Genomic DNA, 15,890 nt, shown 5'->3' with positions numbered 1-15,890 from the left:
GACCACGACCTATCGATATTAGAGGTTGTCTGACCAGGTAGGACCACGACCTATCGATATTAGAGGTTATCTGACCAGGTAGGACCACGACCTTTGGATATTAGGGGTTATCTGACCAGGTAGGACCACGACCTATAGATATTAGAGGTTATCTGACCAGGTAGGACCACGACCTATCGATATTAGGGGTTATCTGACCAGGTAGGACCACGACCTACCGATATTAGGGGTTATCTGACCAGGTAGGACCACGACCTACCGATATAAGAGGTTGTCTGACCAGGTAGGACCACGACCTATCGATATGAGAGGTTATCTGACCAGGTAGGACCACGACCTATCGATATTAGAGGTTTGTCTGACCAGGTAGGACCACGACCTATCGATATTAGAGGTTGTCTGACCAGATCGATATTAGAGGTTGTCTGACCAGGTAGGACCACGACCTATTGATATTAGAGGTTATCTGACCAGGTACGACCACGACCTATCGATATTAGAGGTTATCTGACCAGGTAGGACCACGACCTATCGATATTAGAGGTTATCTGACCAGGTAGGACCACGACCTATCGATATTAGAGGTTATCTGACCAGGTAGGACCACGACCTACCGATATTAGAGGTTGTCTGACCAGGTAGGACCACGACCTATCGATATTAGAGGTTATCTGACCAGGTAGGACCACGACCTATCGATATTAGAGGTTATCTGACCAGGAAGGACCACGACCTATCGATATTAGAGGTTGTCTGACCAGGTAGGACCACGACCTATCGATATTAGTGGTTGTCTGACCAGGTAGGACCACGACCTATCGATATTAGAGGTTGTCTGACCAGGTAGGACCACGACCTATCGATATTAGAGGTTGTCTGACCAGGTAGGACCACGACCTATCGATATTAGAGGTTATCTGTCCAGGTAGGACCACGACCTATCGATATAAAAGGTTGTCTGACCAGGTAGGACCACGACCTATCGATATTAGAGGTTATCTGACCAGTTAGGACCACGACCTATCGATATTAGAGGTTATCTGACCAGGTAGGACCACGACCTATCGATATTAGAGGTTGTCTGATCAGGTAGGACCACGACCTATCGATATTAGGGGTTATCTGACCAGGTAGGACCACGACCTACCGATATTAAAGGTTGTCTGACCAGGTATGACCACGACCTATCGATATTAGAGGTTGTCTGACCAGGTAGGATCACGACCTATCGATATTAGAGGTTGTCTGACCAGGTAGGACCACGACCTATCGATATTAGAGGTTGTCTGACCAGGTAGGACTACGACCTATCGATATTAGAGGTTGTCTGACCAGGTATGACCACGACCTACAATGTAACAATATTAGAGGTTGTCTGACCAGGTAGGACCACGACCTATCGATATAGAGGTTATCTGACCAGGTAGGACTACGACCTATCGATATTAGAGGTTATCTGACCAGGTAGGACCACGACCTACCAATGTTAGAGGTTGTCTGACCAGGTAGGACCACGACCTATCGATATTAGAGGTTATCTGACCAGGTAGGACCACGACCTATCGATATTAGAGGTTATCTGACCAGGTAGGACCACGACCTATCGATATTAGAGGTTGTCTGACCAGGTAGGACCACGACCTATCGATATTAGGGGTTATCTGACCAGGTAGGACCACGACCTACCGATATTAAAGGTTGTCTGACCAGGTATGACCACGACCTATCGATATTAGAGGTTGTCTGACCAGGTAGGATCACGACCTATCGATATTAGAGGTTGTCTGACCAGGTAGGACCACGACCTATCGATATTAGAGGTTGTCTGACCAGGTAGGACTACGACCTATCGATATTAGAGGTTGTCTGACCAGGTATGACCACGACCTACAATGTAACAATATTAGAGGTTGTCTGACCAGGTAGGACCACGACCTATCGATATTAGAGGTTATCTGACCAGGTAGGACTACGACCTATCGATATTAGAGGTTATCTGACCAGGTAGGACCACGACCTACCAATGTTAGAGGTTGTCTGACCAGGTAGGACCACGACCTATCGATATTAGAGGTTATTTCACCAGGTAGGACCACGACCTATCGATATTAGAGGTTATCTGACCAGGTAGGACCACGACCTATCGATATTAGAGGTTATCTGACCAGGTAGGACCACGACCTATCGATATTAGAGGTTGTCTGACCAGGTAGGACCACGACCTATCGATATTAGAGGTTGTCTGACCAGGTAGGACCACGACCTATCGATATTAGAGGTTGTCTGACCAGGTAGGACCACGACCTATCGATATTAGAGGTTGTCTGACCAGGTAGGACCACGACCTATCGATATTAGAGGTTGTCTGACCAGGTAGGACCACGACCTATCGATATTAGAGATTATCTGACCAGGTAGGACCACGACCTATCGATATAAGAGGTTGTCTGACCAGGTAGGACCACGACCTATCGATATTAGAGGTTATCTGACCAGTTAGGACCACGACCTATCGATATTAGAGGTTATCTGACCAGGTAGGACCACGACCTATCGATATTAGAGGTTGTCTGACCAGGTAGGACCACGACCTATCGATATTAGGGTTTATCTGACCAGGTAGGACCACGACCTACCGATATTAGAGGTTGTCTGACCAGGTAGGACCAGGACCTATCGATATTAGAGGTTATCTGACCAGGTAGGACCACGACCTATCGATATTAGAGATTGTCTGACCAGGTAGGACCACGACCTATCGATATAAGAGGTTGTCTGACCAGGTAGGACCACGACCTATCGATATTAGAGGTTGTCTGACCAGGTAGGACCACGACCTATCGATATTAGAGGTTATCTGACCAGGTAGGACCACGGCCTATCGATATTAGAGGTTATCTGACCAGGTAGGACCACGACCTATCGATATTAGAGGTTGTCTGACCAGGTAGGACCACGACCTATCGATATTAGGGGTTATCTGACCAGGTAGGACCACGACCTATCGATATTAGAGGTTGTCTGACCAGGCAGGACCACGACCTATCGATATTAGAGGTTGTCTGACCAGGTAAGACCACGACCTATCGATATTAGAGGTTATCTGACCAGGTAGGACCACGACCTATCGATATTAGAGGTTGTCTGACCAGGTAGGATCACGACCTATTGATATTAGAGGTTATCTGACCAGGTATGACCACGACCTACCAATATTAGAGGTTGTCTGACCAGGTAGGACCACGACCTATCGATATTAGAGGTTATCTGACCAGTTAGGACCACGGCCTATCGATATTAGAGGTTATCTGACCAGGTAGGCCCACGACCTATCGATATTAGAGGTTGTCTGACCAGGTAGGACCACGTCCTATCGATATTAGAGGTTATCTTACCAGGCAGGACCACGACCTATAGATATAAGAGGTTGTCTGACCAGGTAGGACCACGACCTATCGATATTAGAGGTTGTCTGACCAGGTAGGACCACGACCTATCGATATTAGAGGTTATCTGACCAGGTAGGACCACGACCTATCAATATTAGAGGTTATCTGACCAGGTAGGACCACGACCTACCGATATTAGAGGTTATCTGACCAGGTAGGACCACGACCTATCGATATTAGAGGTTGTCTGACCAGGTAGGATCACGACCTATTGATATTAGAGGTTATCTGACCAGGTATGACCACGACCTACCAATATTAGAGGTTGTCTGACCAGGTAGGACCACGACCTATCGATATTAGAGGTTATCTGACCAGTTAGGACCACGGCCTATCGATATTAGAGGTTATCTGACCAGGTAGGCCCACGACCTATCGATATTAGAGGTTGTCTGACCAGGTAGGACCACGTCCTATCGATATTAGAGGTTATCTTACCAGGCAGGACCACGACCTATAGATATAAGAGGTTGTCTGACCAGGTAGGACCACGACCTATCGATATTAGAGGTTGTCTGACCAGGTAGGACCACGACCTATCGATATTAGAGGTTATCTGACCAGGTAGGACCACGACCTATCAATATTAGAGGTTATCTGACCAGGTAGGACCACGACCTACCGATATTAGAGGTTATCTGACCAGGTAGGACCACGATCTACCGAAACTGTCCAATGGCGTTATGGCTATAGATTCATTTGACAGAATATTCATGAAGGACATTAGTACTTCTTCACATTTGATCTAACGATAAATGCTGATGACTTTTAGCAATCACACTATGCATTCATTTTTTATGTATGTATAAGCATGTCATTTTGAAATTGTATGTCACATAATATCGCTCCTAGACCTCTTATGGATGTATAAACCAAATAAAAAGGGATTGGACTTACAAGCTTTCCAAAACTAACCCCCAAAATTTTTAAAGTGGGTTTTTGTGTCAAAAAAAGTAAGTCCACTAAATGGTTAAATGCCAAAAGAAATCACAATTTTTTTTTTCTGCATGATTTTGCCATAACATAACTCCTTGATCTTTAATGAATGGTATAAACGAAATTAGAAGTGTGATAGGTGTATACTTTTTGACTTACCCCAAAAACTTTAAAGTGAGTTTTGGTGCCATCAAAATTAAGTCCACAAAATGGTAAAATGCGAAAAAATCACTTTTTTTCTGCATGATTTTGCCATAACATCACTTCTAGACCTCTAATGAATGTATAAACCAAATTAGAAGGACATGAGGTGTATACTTTTGGACTTACAAGCTTTCAAAAAATTACCCCAGCGGACGCCGGGGTGACAACATTAGCATAAGGTTACTCGTAACATTATAACGACCGATGCTAACTTTTGTTTTCGTGACTTAGCGGATGTTGCTGAAATATTTGGTATTTTCGCCGGTTGATATATTGTGAGAAGATTTGTCTGAGAAATAAAACGGTCGTTGCAAAACCTTTAAAGTATCGATAGACGAGCACAGGTAATTGAAAAATGGAAACCAGTAATACGTTTAACTGTCATGACATTATCGGCAGATCGAGTCTAGATCATATTGCAGAGAAACTTATCTTATTCTCGAACACGCCCGCCAAGTATGTCGGTATGGTTAGGGTGAAAACCTCAGATACAATTCCATAAAGATTTCAGAAGTAACGGAATAGGAACATATTTATAAACCAGTCTATACTAGACCAGTAGGTGTACTGATCTATATTAGTTTATCATTATAAAGCCAAGCTGTCCGTTACAATGGCGTCTCATTGCGTTGACATACTAAGCTGACAGATATACCCCGTATGGCCAGACATTACAAGGATTCCTCTCCAGTTGCAGTGCCCTGCCAATATGATACCCGCCATAGTTATAAAAGTTACTCCATGGTCACAATGCTTAAATGCTTGGGCGATTATCATCTGACCGGGGCTGACCTCGCGTAGGAATCATGGCCGACAATTTAGTGACACGTGACCTGAGTTTACCCTATCGAGGTACCAGATACCCTGTTACGTCAGCACACATACAATTGTTGACTTTGGAATTTTTGTCGACAAGAACAGTTTGTTTATCCCTATCACCAACATCAACTATCGTGTCTCCAGTTAAAATGGCTTTCTGTAAATAGTTGGTATCTATTGTAGAGCGAGAAAACAGAAAAATTACATGGAGAATATAAAACAGGTTTTTAAAAACTAGAAGTTTTCTCTTTTACCTTTACACTAACAAGTCATCTTGTTTGCTTGTGTGGCCTCAACTGAACGTGACGTTTGTTACATATGTCTCAACACACAGACTCCTTTCATTTACAATACATAGGCCTACCAAGACAATGCATAGGTCTACCAAGACAATACATAGGCCTACCAAGACAATGCATAGGCCTACCAAGACAATGCATAGGTCTACCAAGACAATACATAGGCCTACCAAGACAATGCATAGGTCTACCAAGACAATACATAGGTCTACCAAGACAATGCATAGGTCTACCAAGACAATACATAGGCCTACCAAGAAATGCATAGGTCTACCAAGACAATACATAGGCCTACCAAGACAATACATAGGCCTACCAAGACATAGGCCTACCAAGACAAGAAATAGTCCTACCAAGACAATATATAGGCCTACCAAGACAATACATAGGCCTACCAAGACATAGGCCTACCAAGACAAGAAATAGTCCTACCAAGACAATACATAGGTCTACCAAGACAATACATAGGCCTACCAAGACATAGGCCTACCAAGACAAGAAATAGTCCTACCAAGACAATATATAGGCCTACCAAGACATAGGTCTACCAAGACAAGACATAGGCCTACCAAGACAAGACATAGGCCTACCAAGACAATACATAGGCCTACCAAGACAATATATAGGCCTACCAAGACAATATATAGGCCTACCAAGACAACAGATAGGCTTACCAAGACAATGCATAGGCCTACCAAGGCAATATATAGGCCTACCAAGACAATACATAGGCTTACCAAGACAATACATAGGCCTACCAAGACATAGGTCTACCAAGGCAATACATAGGCCTACCAAGACAAGACATAGGCCTACCAAGACAATACATAGGCCTACCAAGACAATATATAGGCCTACCAAGACAACAGATAGGCTTACCAAGACAATGCATAGGCCTACCAAGGCAATATATAGGCCTACCAAGACAATACATAGGCTTACCAAGACAATACATAGGCCTACCAAGACATAGGTCTACCAAGGCAATACATAGGCCTACCAAGAGAATACATATGTTTACCAAGACAATACATAGACCTACCAAGACAATACATAGGTCTACCAAGAGAAAACATAGGCCTACCAAGACAATACATAGACCTACCAATACAACACATAGGTCTACCAAGACAACACATAGGCCTACCAAGACAATACATAGGCCTACAAAGGCAATATATAGGCCTACCAAGACAAAACATAGACCTACCAAGGCAATAAATAGGCCTACCAAGACAAGACATAGGTCTACCAAGACAATATATAGGCCTACCAAGACAATACATAGGCCTACCAAGGCAATATATAGGCCTACCAAGGCAATATATAGGCCTTCTAAGAGAAAACGTAGGCCAACCAAAAAGTTCCCTTACATTGAATAATTGATATAAAGTGCTAATGAATATGTTTTCATTGTGTTTTCGCTGATAATAATGGATAAGAAAACGTTAAATTCTGCATGTAGACCTATTTGCCGCCTTATACCTGATATAATAATTTTTCTTATTTCATTTTATTATATATATATATTTGATTTTTTTTTCTTTAAGCTGCTCAACGAAATCAGCAACGAGCGCCTTTTTGTGTCTTACAAAAAGATAATTTAACTTTAATTCTTTTGTGACTTCTCAGTTTTTTATCATGAAAAGTTGACAGCAATGACTAGGAATTCGACATAAATAGAGTTTGCGCCAAGTTTTCTCCTCAACCTAAGTTGGATGGATACAGGACGTCGTTAAAGGGACACCTAACGAGACGATATACACATCAGGTACTAGTTTTCAGTGGGCTCCAATCAAGTCATTGGCAGTTTAACACTGATGTACTGAAATTCATATAAACTAATGAATGTTTCAAATAAAAATGTTTTTAGACCTAGACTAAAATGTTATCAAAATATGCAAAAATATATATATTTGTTTGACTAATGACTTTTTTTCTCCTAAAAATGAAGGTAAGCTTTGTGAGGTAAGTTGGGTTCACTGCCTCGTCGGATGTACTTTACTCCTACAGGCAGATCTATCTATGTAGGCCATCTGTGTTTGTTTTTAAACATTTCTTTACAAAAAAAAGTTTCCTTCTGAAATATTGTTTGCTATCACGTAAGTAAACCCGGCCAATTCTCCTCAAAAAAATATAATTACTACTCAAACCTAGTATACGGTCCAAAGAACCAGCTCAAACCATCCTAAACAGTATCAGTGACACGATGTTCGTGATGTCACACACTGGCTGGATGTACAGATACACGGTACAAATATACACGATACCTAGATACACCATACATACTGTAGATACACCATGATACACGGTAATTAGATACACCATACATACTGTAGATACACCATGATACACCATACTTAGATACACCAAACATAGATACACCATACATAGATACACCATGCATACTGTAGATACACCATGGTACATCATACATAGATACACCATACATATATACACCGTACATAGATACAACATACATAGATATACCATGATACACCATACATACTGTAGATACACCATGATACACGGTAATTAGATACACCATACATAGATACACCATGATACACCATACATAGATACACCATACATAGATACATCATACATAGATACACCATACATACTGTAGATACACCATGATACACGGTAATTAGATACACCATACATAGATACACCATGATACACCATACATAGATACACCATACATAGATACATCATACATAGATACACCATACATAGAAACACCATACATAGATACATCATACATAGATACACCATACATAGATACACCATGATACACCATACATAGATACACCATGATACACCATACATAGATACACCATGATACATAGATACACCATACATAGATACATCATACATAGATACACCATGATACACCATACATAGATACACCATACATACTGTAGATACACCATGATACACGGTAATTAGATACACCATACATAGATACACCATACATAGATACACCATACATAGATACACCATACATAGATACACCATACATAGATACACCATACATACTGTAGATACACCATGATACACGGTAATTAGATACACCATACATAGATACACCATACATAGATGCACCATACATGGATACACCATACATAGATACACCATACATAGATACACCATACATAGATACACCATACATAGATACACCATACATAGATACACAATGATACACCATACATAGATACACCATGATACACGGTAATTAGATACACCATACATAGATACACCATACATAGATACACCATACATAGATACACCATACATAGATACATCATACATAGATACACCATACATAGATACACAATGATACACCATACATAGATACACCATGATACACGGTAATTAGATACACCATACATAGATACACCATACATAGATGCACCATGATACACCATACATAGAAACACCATACATAGATACACCATACATAGATACACCATACATAGATACACCATGATACACGGTAATTAGATACACCATACATAGATACACCATACATAGATGCACCATGATACACCATACATAGATACACCATACATAGATACACCATACATAGATACACCATACATAGATACACCATACATAGAAACACCATACATAGATACACCATACATAGATACACCATACATAGATGCACCATGATACACCATACATAGATACACCATACATAGATACACCATACATAGATGCACCATGATACACCATACATAGAAACACCATACATAGATACACCATACATAGATACACCATACATAGATACACCATACATAGATACACCATATATAGATACACCATGATACACCATACATAGATACACCATACATAGATACACCATGATACACCATGCATAGATACACCATACATAGATACACCATACATAGATACACCATACATAGATACACCATACATAGATACACAATGATACACCATACATAGATACACCATGATACACGGTAATTAGATACACCATACATAGATACACCATGATACACCATACATAGATACACCATACATAGATACATCATACATAGATACACCATACATAGATGCACCATGATACACCATACATAGAAACACCATACATAGATACACCATACATAGATACACCATACATAGATACACCATACATAGATACACCATATATAGATACACCATGATACACCATACATAGATACACCATACATAGATACACCATGATACACCATGCATAGATACACCATACATAGATACACCATACATAGATACACCATACATAGATACACCATGATACACGGTAATTAGATACACCATACATAGATACACCATACATAGATACATCATACATAGATACACCATACATAGATACACCATGATACACCATACATAGATACACCATGATACACCATACATAGATACACCATGATACACCATACATAGATACACCATACATAGATACACCATACATAGATACACCATACATAGATACACCATACATAGATACATCATACATAGATACACCATACATAGATACACAATGATACACCATACATAGATACACCATGATACACGGTAATTAGATACACCATACATAGATACACCATACATAGATGCACCATGATACACCATACATAGAAACACCATACATAGATACACCATACATAGATACACCATACATAGATACACCATATATAGATACACCATATATAGATACACCATGATACACCATACATAGATACACCATACATAGATACACCATGATACACCATGCATAGATACACCATACATAGATACACCATACATAGATACACCATACATAGATACACCATACATAGATACACCATACATAGATACACCATACATAGATACACCATACATAGATACACCATACATAGATACACCATACATAGATACACCATATATAGATACACCATGATACACCATACATAGATACACCATACATAGATACACCATGATACACCATGCATAGATACACCATACATAGATACACCACGATACACCATACATAGATAAACCATACATAGATACACCACGATACACCATGCATAGATACACCATACATAGATACACCATACATACATACACCATATATAGATACACCATACATAGAAACACCATGATGCACCATATATAGATACACCATGATACACGGTAATTAGATACACCATACATAGATACACCATACATAGATACACCATACATAGATACACCATACATAGATACACCATACATAGATACACCATACATAGATACACCATACATAGATACACCATACATAGATACACCATGATACACGGTAATTAGATACACCATACATAGATACACCATACATAGATACATCATACATAGATACACCATACATAGATACATCATACATAGATACACCATACATAGATACACCATACATAGATACACCATACATAGATACACCATACATAGATACATCATACATAGATACACCATACATAGATACACAATGATACACCATACATAGATACACCATGATACACTATACATAGATACACCATGATACACCATACATAGATACACCATACATAGATACACCATACATAGATACACCATACATAGATACACCATACATAGATACACAATACATAGATACACGATACCTAGATACACCATACATACTGTAGATACGCCATGATACACGGTAATTAGATACACCATACATATATACACCATGATACACCATACATAGATACACCATGATACACCATACATAGATACACCATGATACAACATACTTAAATACACCATACATAGATACACCATACATAGATACACCATACATAGATACACCCATAGATACACAATACATAGATACACCATACATAAATACAAAATGCATAGATACACCATACATAGATACACCATACATAGATACACAATGATACACCATACATAGATACACCATGATACACGGTAATTAGATACACCATACATAGATACACCATACATAGATGCACCATGATACACCATACATAGAAACACCATACATAGATACACCATACATAGATACACCATACATAGATACACCATACATAGATACACCATATATAGATACACCATGATACACCATACATAGATACACCATACATAGATACACCATGATACACCATGCATAGATACACCATACATAGATACACCACGATACACCATACATAGATAAACCATACATAGATACACCACGATACACCATGCATAGATACACCATACATAGATACACCATACATACATACACCATATATAGATACACCATACATAGAAACACCATGATGCACCATATATAGATACACCATGATACACGGTAATTAGATACACCATACATAGATACACCATACATAGATACACCATACATAGATACACCATACATAGATACACCATACATAGATACACCATACATAGATACACCATGATACACGGTAATTAGATACACCATACATAGATACACCATACATAGATACATCATACATAGATACACCATACATAGATACATCATACATAGATACACCATACATAGATACACCATACATAGATACACCATACATAGATACACCATACATAGATACATCATACATAGATACACCATACATAGATACACAATGATACACCATACATAGATACACCATGATACACTATACATAGATACACCATGATACACCATACATAGATACACCATGATACACCATACATAGATACACCATACATAGATACACCATACATAGATACACCATACATAGATACACCATGATACACTATACATAGATACACCATGATACACCATACATAGATACACCATGATACACCATACATAGATACACCATACATAGATACACCATACATAGATACACAATACATAGATACACCATGATACACCATACATAGATACACCATACATAGATACACCATACATAGATACACCATACATAGATACACAATACATAGATACACGATACCTAGATACACCATACATACTGTAGATACGCCATGATACACGGTAATTAGATACACCATACATAGATACACCATGATACACCATACATAGATACACCATGATACACCATACATAGATACACCATGATACAACATACTTAAATACACCATACATAGATACACCATACATAGATACACCATACATAGATACACCCATAGATACACAATACATAGATACACCATACATAAATACAAAATGCATAGATACACCATACTTAGATATACCATACATAGATACACCATGATACATCATACATAGATACACCATACATAGATACATCATACATAGATACACCATACATAGATACACCATACATAGATACACCATGATACACCATACATATATACACCATACATATATACACCATACATAGATACACCATACATAGATACACCATACATAGATACATCATACATAGATACACCATACATAGATACACCATACATAGATACAACATACATAGATACACCATACATAGATACACAATACATAGATACACGATACCTAGATACACCATACATACTGTAGATACACCATGACACACGGTAATTAGATGCACCATACATAGATACACCATACATAGATACACCATGATACACCATACATAGATACACCATACATAGATACACCATACATAGATACACCATGATACACCATACATAGATACACCATACATAGATACACCATACATAGATACACCATGATACACCATACATAGATACACCATACATAGATACACCATACATAGATACACCATGATACACCATACATAGATACACCATGATACACCATACATAGATACACCATACATAGATACACCATGATACACGATACATAGATACACCATACATAGATACATCATACATAGATACACCATACATAGATACACCATGATACACCATACATAGATACACCATACATAGATACACCATACATAGATACACCATGATACACTATACATAGATATACCATACATAGATACACCATACATAAATACAAAATACATAGATACACCATACTTAGATATACCATACATAGATACATCATACATAGATACACCATACATAGATACACCATACATAGATACACCATGATACACCATACATAGATATACCATACATAGATACACCATACATAAATACACAATACATAGATACACCATACATAGATACACCATACACAGATACAACTGTTTTACATCTCAACAAACATCAAATTTAATTTACATGAAATATTCCCCTGTTATCAAATATATACATATCTCACGAGCCATTTTCAATTAATACCAACAATATACCAACAATATACCAACAATATACCAACAATATACCAACCATATACCAACCATATACCAACAATATACCAACAATATACCAACCATATACCAACAATATACCAACAATATACCAACAATATACCAACCATATACCAACAATATACCAACCATATACCAACAATATACCCACCATATACCAACCATATACCAACCATATACCAACCATATACCAACCATATACCAACAATATACCAACAATATACCAACACTATACCAACAATATACCAACCATATACCAACAATATACCGACCATATACCAACCATATACCAACCATATACCAATATACCAACCATATACCAACCATATACTAACAATATACCAACCATATACCAACAATATACCAACAATATACCAACCATATACCAACACTATACCAACCATATACCAACAATATACCAACAATATACCAACAATATACCAACAATATACCAACAATAACCAACAATATACCAACCATATACCAACAATATACCAACCATATTCCAAAAAGATACCAACAATATACATACGCCTATCATAACACTGAGGCTGTTAGTTGTGTATGGACTTATCCTCCGAGGTCTTTAATATCTATAATGTCTCACCGGCATGTAATAGTAAGTTTTTACTCATTGAAAATAAAAACATTTGGAAATTTCTTTCTCAATGTTTATCGATTGATTTTTCCTTGGAATAAAAATAAATAATTCACAAAAACCGGGATTGTTTGTTGTAGTTTTGATTGGCGCTTTTTTTAAAAACAGTACAACATTTTTATTCATTTAGATGTACTTGATCATAATTTAAATGTTTAAGACCTCAACCACCAGACATATATCTACATCTATGTGTAAGATCGTAAACAAATGACGTCACTGATTGTACAGATGAAGAAACAAACCTGTTAAAAGGTCTATAAACGTAAGTTGTACAAGAATAAATCATTGTTTATTATATGCCAACATGCACGAGCGCAATAAATCTTCGGTAAGAATTGTGTGTCACGATACATATCAAAATCTTAGACTGCTCTACCCACCCAGGAGAATCGTGTTGATGTCCCTTAAACCATTAATAAATCTAATAATAAACTACATGTGAATAGTCAGTTGATGTAGCAAAAAACAGGACAACATCACTTCAATCAATTTTTTTTCAGACGATTAAAAATGAACTTATAACAATATGGATACAAACTGCTGGATACTTACTAGAAACCGTAACTGTGATTCTGTACCTGGAGAACACCTGTCAGCTACAACTCTGTGATTCTGTACCTGGAGAACACCTGTCAGCTACAACTCTGTGATTCTGTACCTGTAGAACACCTGTCAGCTACAACTCTGTGATTCTGTACCTGGAGAACACCTGTCAGCTACAACTCGTCCGGTACACGAGATACCTGTAACAGTTAACAAACAACGATATGCTTCAGTAAACATCTACCTCTAAAAATACAGGCCTAATCACAGACAGGATAAACACCTGGATACACTTGGATACACTTGGATACACTTGGATACACTTGGACGGAAACACTGAGTTGTTGACTCACCGTAGATTTACATAACTCTCTTAAAACCAGTTTGATATTGAAACGGGGAAATTAACAATGTTTTTAATGATAAAGACTATTTATAGACTATACAGGTCAACGCCAGATAAGGTCACCACCAGACATAGATACAGGTCACCACCAGACGTAGATACAGGTCACCACCAGACACAGGTCACCACCAGATATAGATATAGGTCACCACCAGAAATAGATACAGGTCACCACCTGACATAGATACAGGTCACCACCAGACATAGATA

At 38.3% G+C, this 15,890-nt stretch overlaps 1 protein-coding gene across 1 annotated transcript in view; it reads right to left on the bottom strand.

Moving 5' to 3' along the window:
- The window catches only part of LOC117333637, a 38,700-nt gene extending 23,226 nt beyond the window's left edge, over positions 1–15,474 (bottom strand). The window contains exon 1 of the mRNA XM_033893037.1: positions 15,284–15,474. The gene's annotated coding sequence lies outside the window, so the exon portion shown is untranslated. The remainder of the gene's footprint in view (positions 1–15,283) is intronic.
- Positions 15,475–15,890: the final 416 nt, after the last annotated feature.

This window comes from Pecten maximus, chromosome 8, assembly GCF_902652985.1.
Source record: "Pecten maximus chromosome 8, xPecMax1.1, whole genome shotgun sequence".
In the NCBI taxonomy this organism is placed as follows: Eukaryota; Metazoa; Mollusca; class Bivalvia; order Pectinida; family Pectinidae; genus Pecten; species Pecten maximus.
The sequence above is the reverse complement of the archived record's forward strand: the minus strand, read 5'-3'. Positions and strand labels throughout refer to the sequence as shown.